Genomic DNA, 15,628 nt, shown 5'->3' with positions numbered 1-15,628 from the left:
AAATGCTCTTTAATGTATTAAACTTGGCCTTGTTTTATTTGTGGGCAGATATACTTCCATATCAGGATGGTGTGTGGCTTGGAGGGCAACTTCCAGATGATGGTTGTTCTCATGCTTTTGCTGCCCTCATCATTCTGGCTGGTAGAGGTTGCGGGTTTGGAAGATGCTGTCTTAGGAGTCCTCTTCCATCGAGCTCCTACTATGGAAAATAATAAGACTTATTTAAAACTCACTCCAGGGTATGACATGTAATCTTGCTTGACAATGCCAGCACTAACTGCTGAGGGAGTGCTCTTTATGAGCTATCAAAACAATTTCCTCTCCACCATTTTATATGGAAATAAGAGAGTCTAATGTAACATCAAAGAATGGCAGGAGACTTGCCAGCACTGATAACCTAATCATCTCTATTAAACAAATTTAGTTGGTCCTTGTTTGTGAGACCTTGCTATGCAAAGAATCAGCCATTGCATTTTCCATCAATACAACTGTGACTGCCTTCAAAATTATTTTATTGAATGTAAATGTTGGGACATATTGAGATTATAAAGAAGTAATTTTAATACAAATACTTCATTTCATCAAAAGACTGAGAAAATGGATGTGGTAAAAAGCTATCAGGAAGAGCTTCCGAGATTGCAAGAAATACAGGGGCATTAATTCTGTGGTCAGAGTCAGGACAAATGCTAAATGGAAATATCCTTTCAAGACCCAAGTCAGAACTTTTCAAAGAGCTATGAGACATTCAGGCTAATATTTGAAAAGACAAATTTTCCAATAACCTTTCAATGCTCACAGTGAAACAATCTAATTTTGTAAAGATTTTATGTGTTGCTGTAAGTTTTCTTACAAGATTGTCTATTCCTTTATGTTTCCTTACTTTATTTCAACTTCTGACTATTTGGCTAGATTTTAAATAAATGTTCTTGTATCATGTCTTATGCTTCTTTTCATACCTTTCTCAGTCTTTGAATATCAATTTAATGCCTCTATTTTCTGCTCCTTTATGACTTTTATTTAAGGCTTTTCTGCCCGAACCCTTCGCCGGCTAATTCTATATATAAACTTTTCAAGAAGTTTCTCCTGTGACCTATTTTGTGAATTCTCTTTTCCATTCCTCTGATTTCTTTGCATCTTGTTGTTCAAGCGTTCATTTCCCTGTTGCTTGCAGTTTCTTGACTATTTCATATTTATGGAAAAGTAATCTGGCTAAAGTTGCTGACATAGATATATTTTGCATTTTATTAAAAAATGTTAGAAAGAGCCCTGCACAAATTCGTTAGTACTGATATTTAAGTTAACCAACCCAGCAACAGTAAAGCAGCTTTCTTCAATTGATTCTGAAACAGCACAGGCTATTAAGGATGCACTGCCATTAATGTATTTTGTAAAGCTTCATTAATCACTCTAATAAGTCCTTCCATCATTGTAGTCAGCATTACAAAAAATATGAACATACTCAATAAAACTTATTAATGTTTATATTCAATAAATTGTTACTTCACTTTGGTCTTTATAGCCATCTATTTTGTAATTTCCAGTTTTAAAAAAAACATTTCTTTATGGGAACTTTGCAACTGCTTTATAAAAATGCTTAACAATATTGTGATATGATGGCCACAGAGATTATCCATTATTATTGATGTAAAACTTTTCATATAATTTGTTCCTTATTTTGAATTTAGAAATCATTTGTATGCCAGTTTTAGCTGATTAAATCTGGAGACAAATATTTGCAACCCAAAAATCTGATGAGAATTGAAAATACCTCAGTGAAAAAGAATTCAAATATAGCAGCACATTTCATGATCTTTGGATGTCCCAAAAAAACTTGACAACCAATAATTTACTTTTGATATACCACTATGATGTAGGAAATGCAGATGTCAATTTGAGCAGAGCAAGTTTCCACAAACATCAATGTGGTAATGATCAGATAATCTGCTCTGATAATGATTTAGACATTGTGTCACTTCAGTTTGGTCAATGCTGCTGATGAAGAATACATTTTGTCATTAACAACTTCAATATAAGATCCCCAGTGTCATCACAATGAATTGTGAATACCCAAGTAGTTCCTGTACTGGTTACCTCTTCACAAGCAGCTCAGACATACACTTGGTCATAAGAGTCATAGATTCATACTGTATAGAAATAGGTCCTTCAGCCCACTGAGTTCACATCAGCCATCAAATATCCATTAACATTAATCCTACACTAATGTCATTTTACTTTCTCCACTTACCCATCAATTCCCCCCAAGATTCTGCCATTCACCTATGCTACTCACCTCACGTACACACTAGGGGCAATTTACAGTGGCCAATTAACCTATCAACCTATACATCTTTGTTTTGGGTGAGAGGAAATGGGATGCGAGCAGAAGTTCAGGAAAAGGAACAGATACAATTGAGAGCACAGTGCACAATGGAGGAGAAACCATAGTTTGTGGGGGGGGGGGGGGGGGAGAAAAAGAGAACATTTTGGAAAGTGTCGTCATCAGAACAAGTATGACATAGCTGGAGAAAGTGGGAGAATGGTCCTTACAGTAAGGGGGGCTGGGTGGAGGTGTAATCAATATTGAGGTAGGATTCCCTGGGCTTGTAGTGGATGTTGGTCACTAACCTATCCCCTAAAGTGGAGGTAGAGCAGTGGAAAATGTGAAGGCAAGAATGGGAGAAGGACCACGTAAAAATTAAAGCAGAGTGGAAACTGGCAGCAAAGGTGATGACATTTCCAAGTTTTGTACGAGTACAAGAAGTGTCACTATTAGAATCATCAATATACAGAAAAAGAGAGGAAGAGGGCCTGAGTAGGATTGAAAGGAGGAGGACTGTTCCACCCATAGGGGCAAGCACAGCTTGGATCCTTGTGGGTCCCCATAGCTACACCTTTGACTTGGATGAAGTGGTGTAAATGGAGAGAACAAGTTCAGCCAGATGAAGGAGGATGGTACTGAGAGGACAGGATAAACCTCCAGTCAAGGAAGAATGAAGGCCCCCAGATCATCATAATGTGGAATGAAGATTTAATTATATACTTCTTTTAAATACCCGTATTTAATTATTGCCTTCAAAACTTTTCTATTACTTAATTTTTATATGTATTCTTTTTGATGGAAATGTTAGTTAACATGTTAAATAAGTTTAAATAATTTTGTCCAATATTTTATTTTAAATTTTGCAGGATTTCATCTGTTAACAAATTGTACAAGTTATATTTTTAATTGTCATAGCAGATTATTCAAGTTAACTTAATGATGCTGACTGGGAGGTACATCAGAATTAAGCTTTGAACGCAGCTCCAGCTGATAAGTTGAAAGCTTCCTTTCCCTGTTGCTGATTGTCTGCAGCCTAGGTAAAATACAGTCTGGAGTAGTTTAAGTGTTCACATGCAGGAGACAAGAGTGTAAAACATTCTATGATTTAGCATCAAGCTAGTCATCAGAAATACACAAGAATAACTAGAGTGACAAATGAAAATAACTCAGGGTATAGTAGACATTGTTTGAAGACTTAAACTGAAGCCCTCTGCACTTCACAGCAATTCAAACCTTCACCACACTGCTTCTGTTAATACTTAACTTAGTTACTAAAACCAATATGGTTTAGGTATATCACAAAAACAATTCAGGAAATACCATACATTAATCCTTTGCTTTCTAGTGTACTCACACATTCAACAGGTATTTTTTCTAAGTTAAGTTTACTCAAACTTCGGCAGAGCTTAAACTATTCTAACTTTATTTCCTAAACATTTCCTTTGGGAAGATTCCATGATCACCTCAGCTAAATATAACTTTAATGATTTCTCAGGTGGTAGAAGCAGTAATGGCACTGAGGACTCCATCTTCAGAGAAGGGGCAAATACCTGGGAACAACCACACCTCTTGTTCATAATCATTTACCAAGTGACTCTAAGAAAAACTTGTGCCTGGCCTCTTGTAGCGCATGAAGCAACCTGCATAACAGGAAGCAGTTAGGAAGCTTGCAGTGAAAGATTCATAATATTGCTGAGAAATTTAAACAAATTGAAGGGTGTAAAGGAATAATATTGAAGCATTAGTATTTATATACACCAGGCTCCAAATATTAAAAACATGGCAATAGTTGAATAGAAATAGAAGTTGGATTATAGCTGTCAGGATAAATATTCTTTGTAAAGAAATTTAATTTTGTTGTTCATTCACTGGCATTTTCCCAAGTTATAATTTTCTCTGTAGTGATATTATTTGAAAAGCTCTAATTAAATGATTTATTTAAGTATTCTTAATATTGAATTCATGCTAAAAATAAAATGAATCCTCTTAACACGTAACTTATAGACTGAATGTAGCATTTATTCCACAAAACTCAACTGTCCTATGATATGCAAATCAAAGTTCATGAAATGAATGTGACAATCAATGATTTGTTATTGCAATACGATTTATTTACAATGCTCTTCAAAGTCATTGAACACCTGACACTACGCATGTATTATTTTGAGAGTCAGTGAGAGAGAGAGACAGTGAGAGAGAGAGAGAGACAGTGAGAGAGAGAGAGACAGACAGTGAGAGAGAGAGAGACTGAGAGAGAGAGAGACTGAGAGAGAGAGAGAGACTGAGAGAGAGAGAGACTGAGAGAGAGAGAGAGACTGAGAGAGAGAGAGAGACTGAGAGAGAGAGAGAGACTGAGAGAGAGAGAGACAGACATGTGTGGAATTAATGTTTTGTTCCCTGCTCCCATGCCTCTCCAAACAGCTGTCAGAAGGCACACAGTAGCCACTTGCAATGGTTGTCATTTTGATTTTTCCTATCCTATCTGTGGAAGTTCATTTAGCACCTTCCACATGAACACATCTGCGATACCACATTTTAATACACTTTGCTAGTCTGATTGTTGTGCACCACCAATAAGTTAATGTGAAATAATAATATGCAAACATATCTAATTATTGTGAAACACTGTATAATCATGTGATTAGTAATGCCATTATTGATCTCATCAACTGTAATTACTACAGCAATTCCTCATAGGGTTATTTTTCATGGTTGCCAAGCCAAAATAGCAAGCAGAGAAAGGTTTTTTTACTATAGGGATAAAGTGAGGGCAAGGAGGACACATCTAATCTTTAACTGCTTATACTTTGTTCAGTTGCTGACTTCCATCGAGTCTGGTCTCATACATCCAATGACGCATGAAGATAACCTTACTGGATTTTTAATGGAACTGGGCTTTTCCTATTGTTTGTTACTCCTCTATAAATGCCCTATTTTGTTATTAGTGGTAAATGTACGAAAGATAACACTATGATGTCAACATTTGCCATTGTGCAAACTATCACGGCCACTCTGCATATGAATGAACATAATGGACCCAATAGTTCAGCTGATTCACAAGAAAACTGGCTGTTCTGTCCACATATACACATAGAAAAAGATCCAGACTACGTTACTCACAACTGAGTATTCTGACCTCAAATCTAAGGATCAGAATACTCAGTTGTGAGTAAGGCATCAGTTGGCCTACATTGAAATGATCCACCTTCTTTTCCTACATGATTTGGAGAGAAAGGGAACAATGTAATAAAAGCAGTGGAAAAGCATATATTAGTTGGTGAAATAATATCCTGAAATTTTCTGTTTAACGACAAAGGATGAAACATTGGTAATCTACACAAAAGTCACCCATAAACATTTAACAATCTGTGCAATTTGAACCTCCACTTTACCGAGTTCAAGTGCACAGGTATCAGTTGAAGGGGATCATTGGTGTCCAGTGACTGAGATGACTTTAGACTGTTTCAGAGAGAATAAACAAGGAAAGGGAAAATACAAGTGTTTAACTAAAATTTTAACATGTTACAGAACTCAAAATAAAGATTGGAATATATACCTTACTCTAGGGTGGGATATAAATATCTTGAGCCAAGGGGCTGGAAGCACAGTGTATCTGGACCCTTAGCTTTCCTTCAGCTCTGGTTAACATATGTGGTGTGACCCCATTTACCTGAGTGAGTTCCAATCTTGATTGATTTGGCAGCACCCAGGTAGTAGAGTTGTCTCATGCTCCAGCCATCCCAGTTTGATTCTGACCTCTGGTGGAGATTACACATTCTCCCTGTGATGATGTGGTTTTCCCTGGTGCTCTCATTTCCTCCCACAAAGGTATGTTGGCTGGTGGGAAAAACAGGGGATGTGCTGGTACTAATGTGTGAAGGAATAAGTTGCATGGAAAATAAGAGGGGTAGTAAGATTGATGGGATTACTGTAGGAGCCAACATAGACTATATGGGAAATATGGTGCCCTCCTATGTCATAAGGAAATATATACCTGTATGTGGTTTATTTTCTTTTAATTACTTTATATTCTAAATTAATTTATAGTTCTTTAAGTGGTTTTAAGTAAATTCATTATTCATTTTAATAATTTTGTTGTAACTATTTAAATCTATCTGAACTGTTTATTTAAATCTTTTTGCTTATCAGATTTATGCCAAAGGCTAGCAGGAGATTGCATAGTGTCAGGATCCACTGGCCGAGGTCTAGCTGCTGCTCAGAGACAATGACCATTCAAGGCATGTCATGGGTAGCCAGGTCTCCAGCATGGTCGGTCACACTGAGCTGCAAAAGGTAAGTTAGCCACAGGGAATGGGACATGGGGAGATAGTCAGTGCAGGTGGTTTGGTATGCTCTTATATTAGCTTTCAGTGACTTGTGTATGAGAATATCTAGTTTCCTTTAAACATCAATGCTACCCAATATGTCATTTTTTAAAGAATGCCCTGCTTTCCCCATTATAATCTATTTCTCCGACTCACTTAGCTTGTCTACCTCACATTGATGCCTCTTTACATCCACTTCCCTAATCATAATCCCACACAATTTTCTATCATCAGCAAATATGTGGTTTCATCATTGCTGTAGATTGTGCATAACTGGGGCTCAAGGTCCAATCACTGAGCGGGATGTTGAAAACCAGAGGGTATAGGTTTAAAGTAAGGGGTAGGAGGCTTAGAGGGGACTTGAAAAAACAAATTGTTTCATGCAGAAGCTGGTTGAAATCTGGAATGCACTACCCGAGGGGGTGGTGGAGGAAATTTTTTTTTCCAACATTTAATAAGTGTTTAGATAAGCACTTGAAATGCCATGGGATAGAAGTGTTACGAACTGGGTTACTATTGGTGAATGTCCCTTTTAGAGCATAGTGGTGTGTGTGTGTGTGTGTGTGTGTGTGTGTGTGTGTGTGTGTGTGTGTGTGTGTGTGTGTGTGTGTGTGGCGTGCTTACGTCAACAGAAGATAAAGGATGTTATGATGTTTTTGAAGCAGTCAGACGGAATCAGTCTGGAGAGAGAGAGAGAGACAGCAGCCTGCTAGTTTCTCTATCGATGAATGAGAAACAATAACTGTGCCTGTCACTACAATCCACATATGGATTTTTGGAGTAATCCGGTGGAGTCCACTTTGTCGTTAACCTGTAGCGGGAAACGGGTATTTGTGTGGACGGCCACATCTCGGATGCTTTTCAGGGTGGCAGATACTTTGGAACAAAGCAGTGGAGTTCACTCTGTTGTTGACTTGTAGAAGCAAACAGGTATTTGTGTGGATGGCCACGATTCGAGAGCCTTTCGGGGTGAGGAAGATGCGGTGGAGTGGTCACTGCTGAGTAAACACTGAGGTGTCATTTGGGTTCCATTGTGAAACATTTGGATTTCGTAATTACTCTCTATTTTCTCTCTACATCTACGTTTTGTCTTCAGTCAACAGTGGTTGTTGAGGAAGCCTTTGCTCATGTTTCACCTTACAGCTTGCTGAACTGAACTTTAAGAACCATTCCTGGACTTGGAGTTTGGGAATTTGCCACACACACACTTTGAGTTTAGTTTTGGAGGTTAATGTTTAAGATTTAACATTTTTACTTCTAACATTCTAACATTTTTACTTTTATTTTTCTTATTATAAGTAGTTATTAATAAAGTAGTTTTAAACACTTATACACGACTCGGAGTGTTTCTTTTGTTGCTGGTTCGTAACAGAAGACTAATTTGTTTAGTCTCTCCTTGTATGAAAAGCTGCCACCCCAGAAACCAGTCTGGTGAATCTTCACTGCACTCTGTGCTGGAAAATGGGATTAGTACAGATAGCCGGCATGGACACGATGGGCTCAAGCGACTGTTTCTATGCTGTACGAGTCCACGACTGCTTTATTCCACTGATATACAGGCCTACCAACATGGGAAAGACCGATTTATTCGTACTGCTAACTTTTTATCTGTTAACCATTCTCAGTGCATCCCAGTATATTATTCCCAATCTCATGTGTTCTAACCTTACTGTCCAACTCCTGTACAGGGCCTCATCGAAAGCCTTTTGAGCAGCTAATTATACCACACCCATTGGTTCCCCTTCAACTATTCTGCAAGTCACATCTTCAAAGAACTTCAATAGATTAGACAAATATAATGCAGGTCTTTCTTTTTTTGAATCTAATTTAAATAGCATGTAGCAGTTTCTAACCAGCATCCTGTTTTTTGTTTGGTAAATTGAATCATCTGTGGAGGGCAGCATTAAAACAGGTTTAGCCAGCACCTCCAATGCAACCCATGTGCGAGCTATCCTGAAACTGTATTCCCACCCTTTGCCCTTGAAAATGAATACATTTTAAAATCTCCACATCCAATAGCTACACTGAAATTCAATCTGAATCAGAAATTCCAGAGCTTGGATTAAACATTTACTTCAATTTATTTACTGATTCTCTCCAGCGTTAAATTGGAATAAATCCAGAAAACTATAATTAAGAAACATTGCACGGAGTATTAATTTTCCTCAAATGAATACAAATTCAATGGTTATATTTTGAAATCTTTCAGACAGAGATAATGGCAAGTGCAGGATATATTAAATAAAAAAAGATACTTGAAATAAAATGCAACCACCTACATCCTATTCCTATAAGTAGGTCCCACAGTATGAAAGGGCAGTAGGATTTAGCAAGTACAGGAGACCAATCATAATCCTGTAATATAGAACCTAAAATAGTAGGCCACTTAGCACTGAGCCTGCTGTGCCAATCAATAGGTTCATAGTTAATCCTGTATCTTAATATTATATTCAGCCACTCTCTCCTCACACCCCCTGATGCTTTTGGTGTCTTGAAATCTTGCTGTCTCCTTCTTAAATATATTGAATGATTTGCCCTCCATGACTGTCGGTGACAAAGAATTCCACAGGTTCACTGCCCTGAGTGAAGATATTTCTCCTCATCTCAGTCTTAAATATCTTACCCGATATCCTGAGACTATATTTCCTGGTTCTGGACCTCCCAGCCAGGGCAAATATCCTCCCTGCATCCAGCCTGTAAAACCTCATCAAAATTGCGTACAGTTTAATAAGATCTCCTCTCATTCTTTTAAATTTTAGTGAATACAGGACCAGTTGATCTAACTTCCTCGTACAACAAGACCTTAAAGTGCCTGCACAGAAGAGTAAGCCATGCAATAAGAGGAGAAAATACTGAAAATGGCAGGTCAGGACTACTTGTGGAAAGAGAAACAGTTCATATTTCAGGTCAGAAGCCTCTCAGACCTAAAAGGTAATTGTTCCTCTTACCACAGATGCTGCCTGACATGCTGTTTCCTGTACTTTCTGTTCATATTTCAGATGTCAAGGATCTGTATTTTTTTTGATTTTCAGTAGCCTGCACAAGACATGTTTACGTTTGACATTACAGCTCAATGTCCACTTTTCCAACAAACCCATGAGGAATTTATTGTACATTAACCCTGTGTGCCTTTATTATTTGCATTTAGTCAATGACTACATCCTGAATGAATATAAGCTGCACACTTGGCTTACAACTGCCCTGCCCAGGAATAACAAGATGCACGACTCCAGTTCAGCCATCATAGGACATATTTCAGCCATAGTGTAACTATGCATTCATTGTCTTGCAAGAGCCATGCATCAGATGTGCACAGAAGCCCTGTGTAAGCGGCAGACAGGAGCACACCACTTCACAAACTGCCCACCCATGTGTACCATCAACCACCTCCTGCTGAACCTGTGGAATGGTCTGTGGTTCACGCATTGGCTTCATCAGCCACCAGAGACCTACAAAAGTGGAAGCAAGTCATCCTCACTACCATGGGACTGCCTAAGAAGATTCTAATGCTTCAAAATATCGTATGTGCATTGTTAAATGCTTCATAATGGAGGTCATGTTATAAAAACTACAAGTACTTCAATATGTTCAAAGGCATCCTCCTTTAAAAAGTCTTGGCGGCACAGTAGTGCATCTACTATAGCTCACAGCTCCAGCAACCTCGGGGTCAATCCTGACCTCAACTACTGTCTGTGAAGTTTACGTGTTCTCCTTAGGTTTCTTCCAAGTTCTCCAGTTTCTTCCCAAACCCCAAAGATGTGCAGGTTGGGAGGTTAATTGGCCACTGTGTGAATTGCCCTGAGTCTGTATGTAAGTGATAGAACCTGGGGTGGGTGGTGGAGGGGGCGGGAAAGAGAATAAAAAACTGGGTTTAGTGCAGGTGGCTGCTTGACACTGGGTATGGTTTCAATGGGCCGAAGAGCCTGTGTCTGCGACATTGGCCTCTATGACTCTAAAATTAGGACCTTCATGTTCCTTCTGAGCCACCTTCATGTACTCCATCTTACTCAAGCTCCTGTCATCAAGCACTTTCCAGATCACTGGGCATAGTTGCTTGCCAAGGCAAGTTCCACCCCAAATTATACTGGGATAGTGGAGCAAAAGGAAATCTACCTTTGTGTATTAAAATTCAAAGGCAGCCAGCCTTAAGATGCATCACAGAAGCTAAGACTGTAAACAATTCCTCATCTTATGTAGAATTCTTAATGACATCTCCTAATGTTCTGTGAAATTTAAATTCTTTGTGCATGGAACAAATGATTTGATTTTGACTGACATTTATTTGCTGTATAATGGGAAGGAATGGAAAGTAATTTGGAATCATACATAAATGGAGCAAATGAGAAGTAAATCAGGTCACTTGGTTTTGATACAAAATCTTAATGATGTGATTTAGTTCACTGGAAGTAGAATTTGTGAATAATTACTTTCCTAGAAATGAAAGATGCAAGCATAATTCATATATCAACTACAAGGCATTTATGTATGACGAACACCATTCTGCCCATCTTAAACCACTCATTCAATCTCAGTCATGGCCCCAGGTTGTACACTTAAATGATTTTCCGGTTTTCCTTTTCACTTAATTTCTGAATACATTTCAGACTTGATGCAAAAGTTCAATGCTCTCCACTCTTTCCTTAAAACATAGGGATCAGCTTGACACAAAACAACCAGTATATAAAGAGTTTTCAATATGTGATGCTTAAATTCCTGCAAGATTTCCCTTTGTAAGACCTAATCTCTCAGGTTTACAGTGACCCAACTGGTTCACTGCCTTTACTGGAAGTTTGTGTATCTTTGCAGTTTGTATCACATTCCTCTGGCCGTTCTGGTACACTAAATGAACTTCAATGAAATGAAGGCTGACCTTCCTCAGCTGGTCCATTTTCTTTAGTTGAGGTGGGATCAGGTACTATGACACTCCACTCCAAAAAAGGATACATCTGAGAATCTTCACCAAGGGTTTCCATCTCATGCATCTGTGACATCATCAGCACATGATGGGGTTTGTCACATGACTTTGTTCCATGCACCAAACATCCAGTGGCATAGAATGCATTGTAGCGTACAGTACAGCATGCCCTCATTGGACAGCGAGCAGTACACGTTGCAGCCACCATCTACTAGAGTCATGGGTGGATGTCCAACTGAGTGATCTTGGCCTGTGTTTATTAGACTGCCTAGAAATCAATCTAAGAATCTGACAGAATACATTTTCCATCTGTACTAAATCTTAAACAAACATCTTTGAACTTTATTCAACTTACTACAGAAAGGATGTGGCTTCATTAGAAAGAGTGCAGAAGAGATTCATCAAGCTATTGTCTGGAATGGAGGGATGGATAGAGGGAGATATTGATAGGCTGGGTTTATTCTCACTGGAGCATAGGAGGACCTTAGTGGTTTATTAGATTATAAAGGGTAGAGATAAGATTATTAGAGTCTTTTTCCTAGGGTAGGGGAGTCTAAAGCTAGAGGGCACAGGTTTAAGGTGAGATGGAGAAATTTAAAGGAGATCTGAGGATGGTAGTTTTGTGGAAAGAGCTGCCAGAGGAGGTGGTGGAGGTAGATGCAATTACATTTAAAAGGCATTTGGACAGGTAATTGGATAGGAAAGGAGTAGAGGGATATGGGCCTAATGCAGGCAAATGGAATTAGCGTAGATAGGCATCACGTTTGGCACGGAAGAGTTGGGCTGAAGAGCCTATTTCTGTGCTATACAGCTCTATCTATACAGATGTAGAAAAACATAGAGAGAGTTAGTGGGAAAACAGAAGATTGGAACGATTTTAAAAATCTGCAGAGAGAAACTAAGAAGGTCATTAGGAAAGCAAAGATGAGTTACGAAAGGAAGCTGGCGGACAACATTCGGAAGGATTCTAAGAGTTTTTTTAAATACATAAGGAATAAAAGAGAGACACGGGTTGACATAGGACCAATTGATAACGGTGCAGGAGGTATTATAATGGATGATAGTGAGATGGCAAGGGAATTGAATGAATATTTTGCATTGGTCTTCACCGTGGAGGACATAAGCAATGTGCCCGTTAGTCAGGAGTCTCACGAATTGGAGCTGAGTTCAATTGAGATTAATAGGGAGAAGGTGCTTGGAAAACTAAAGGGGCTTAAGGCTGATAAGTCTCCCGGACCGGATGAGGTGCATCCCCGGGTTCTGAAGGAGGTGGCTGTGGAGATAGCGGAGGCATTGGCGATTATTTTTCAGGAATCGATAGATTCTGGCATGGTTCCGGAGGACTGGAGGGTAGCGAATGTAGTTCCGTTGTATAAGAAAGGTGGGAGGCAGCACAAAGGCAATTACAGACCTATTAGTCTGACGTCAGTGGTGGGAAAATTATTGGAGTCTATCCTCAAGGAGGAGGTTACCGAATACCTAGAGGCGCAAGGCAAGATAGGACCTAGTCAACATGGTTTTGTGAAGGGGAGGTCCTGTCTGACCAACCTATTGGAGTTTTTTGAAGAAATCACAGGTAGGGTGGATAAGGGAGAGGCGGTAGACGTTGTGTATTTAGACTTTCAAAAGGCCTTCGATAAGGTGCCTCACAAGAGACTGATTAATAAGATGAGAGGTCATGGAATTATGGGCAGGGTAGCAAAATGGGTGGAGAATTGGCTGGTTGGCAGGAAGCAAAGGGTGGAAATAAAAGGATCTCATTCTGGTTGGTTACTGGTTACTAGTGGTGTGCCGCAGGGGTCGGTGTTGGGGCCTCTCCTTTTTACCTTGTACATCAATGATTTGGATGATGGAATAAATGGTTGTGTGGCTAAGTTTGCGGATGACACCAAGTTAAGTGGAGGAGTAGGGAGCATAGAGGAAATAGAAAGAATGCAGAGGGACCTAGACAGTTTAGGAGAATGGGCAAGGAAATGGCAGATGAGATTCAATGTTGAGAAATGTGCAGTTGTACACTTTGGAAGTAGAAATAAGCGGGTAGATTATTATCTAGAAGGAGAGAAGATTGATAGTGCGGTAGTACAAAGGGACTTGGGGGTACTCATACAAGATACCTTAAAAGTTAACCACCAGGTTAGATCGGTGGTTAAGAAAGCGAATGCTATGTTGGCATTCATCTCGAGAGGTATAGTGTATAAAAGTAAGGAAGTGTTGATGAGGCTCTACGGGGCGCTAGTGAGGCCTCATTTGGAATACTGTGCGCAGTTTTGGGCCCCGCATCTTAGGAAGGATGTGCTGACGTTGGAGAGGGTTCAGAGGAGATTTACGAGAATGATTCCAGGAATGAAAGGGCTTAAGTATGATGAGCGTTTGTCGGCTCTTGGACTGTACTCGCTGGAGTACAGAAGGATGAGAGGGGACCTCGTAGCGACATTTAAAATGTTGACAGGTAAGGATAGAGTAGATGTGGCTAGGCTGTTTCCCTTGGTGGGCGTGTCCAGGACCAGAGGGCACAATCTTAGAATTAGAGGGTACAGTTTCAAGACAGAGATGAGGAGAAGTTTCTTTACCCAGAGGGTGGTGAAATTGTGGAACTCCTTGCCACGCACAGCAGTGGAGGCCAGATCAGTGGGGGTATTCAAGGAGGAGATAGACAGATATCTAAATAGTCAGGGTATCAAGGGATATGGGGATAAGGCTGGCAAATGGGATTAGAATAGTTTTATTTTTTTTCTCTCTTTTTTTCCCACCCCATTTCTTTTTCCCTTTTCCTTGGAGCAGACTCGATGGGCCGAATGGCCTGCTTCTGCTCCCTTATCTTGTGATCTTGTGACTCAATTAATTACTCCAGTGAATATGCCCTCATTTTCCTTTGTACAAATGCTCCGAAGAACAACGATAGCCTGGAGTTTCAAGAAATGTAAACAATAAATACAAAAAAAACCACATTTTTCAAACTTTGGCCACAGTCAAGCTAGAGTTAAGTAAAAACTCTCTCTCATTGTTGTATTTGTATACATTATTTGAATATTTAAATTGCCTGATAACATTTGCTACCAACATAGATGAACCCATAACAATTTCCTGACCAACTGTGATCTTCCTGTGATTTTATTCCATGCATTCACCCTAATGAATGTAAATCTAACAGATTATAAGAAAGGAAAAGTAAAACTGATTATACATAACTTATAAAAGATTAAAATAAAATCTGCTTTCTGTGGTTGCACATTTCATAATTTGAGGTTTTAACTTCACCGATGACAAAATTCACTATTTATAAATTCAAGATTTACAGAAGGGAACAAATGAGCTATCTAATATTTTGCTAGAGTTTGAAGCTTGCCCAATGTGCCCTACTGGAAGAGTTTTAAATCTTAGTACATTAGGAGATATGATGAGTAAGTATCATATACTCATATGACATGGAAGTTGGTGTCTAAGGCTACAGCAGGATATAGATCTGATGGAAAGTTGGGCAGAGCATTGGCAGATGGAAAGTAATCCCAACAAGCACGAGATGATGAATTTTGGAAATTCAAATAGGGGTAGGACATATTCTGTAAATGGTAGGGCACTAGAAATATTGATGAGCAGAGACATCTAGGGATTCAAGTTCATAGTTCCCTGAAAGTGGCAACACTGGCAGATAGGGTGATGAAGAAGGCATATGGTGTGCTTGCCCTTGTAGGATAGGGCACAGAATAAAAGAAATGGGACAGTATATTGCATCTTTACAAAATACAGGCTAGGCCACACTTGGAGTATTACGTGAAGGACATGTTTGCACTGGAGAGAGTACAGAGGACATTCACCGGGATGTTGTCTAGATTTGAGGGCTTTAGTCATATGGAGAGATGGGATAGGCTGGGCCTTTCTTACCCTGGAGTGAAAGGAGGCTGATAACATACAAGAGGCATAGATAGGGTAGATAGTGAAAATCATTTTCCTATGGTAGGGGGTATCAAAATCAAGAGGGCATGGGTGAGAGGATGGAGTTTTAAAGGAGATCTGGAGTAAGTTTTAGCCACCTACCTTCCCCCCCCCCCCCACCCCACATAGAGAATG

The sequence above is a fragment of the Pristis pectinata genome, chromosome 18 (assembly GCF_009764475.1).
Source record: "Pristis pectinata isolate sPriPec2 chromosome 18, sPriPec2.1.pri, whole genome shotgun sequence".
Taxonomy (NCBI): domain Eukaryota; kingdom Metazoa; phylum Chordata; class Chondrichthyes; order Rhinopristiformes; family Pristidae; genus Pristis; species Pristis pectinata.
This window is presented reverse-complemented; position numbering follows the sequence as displayed.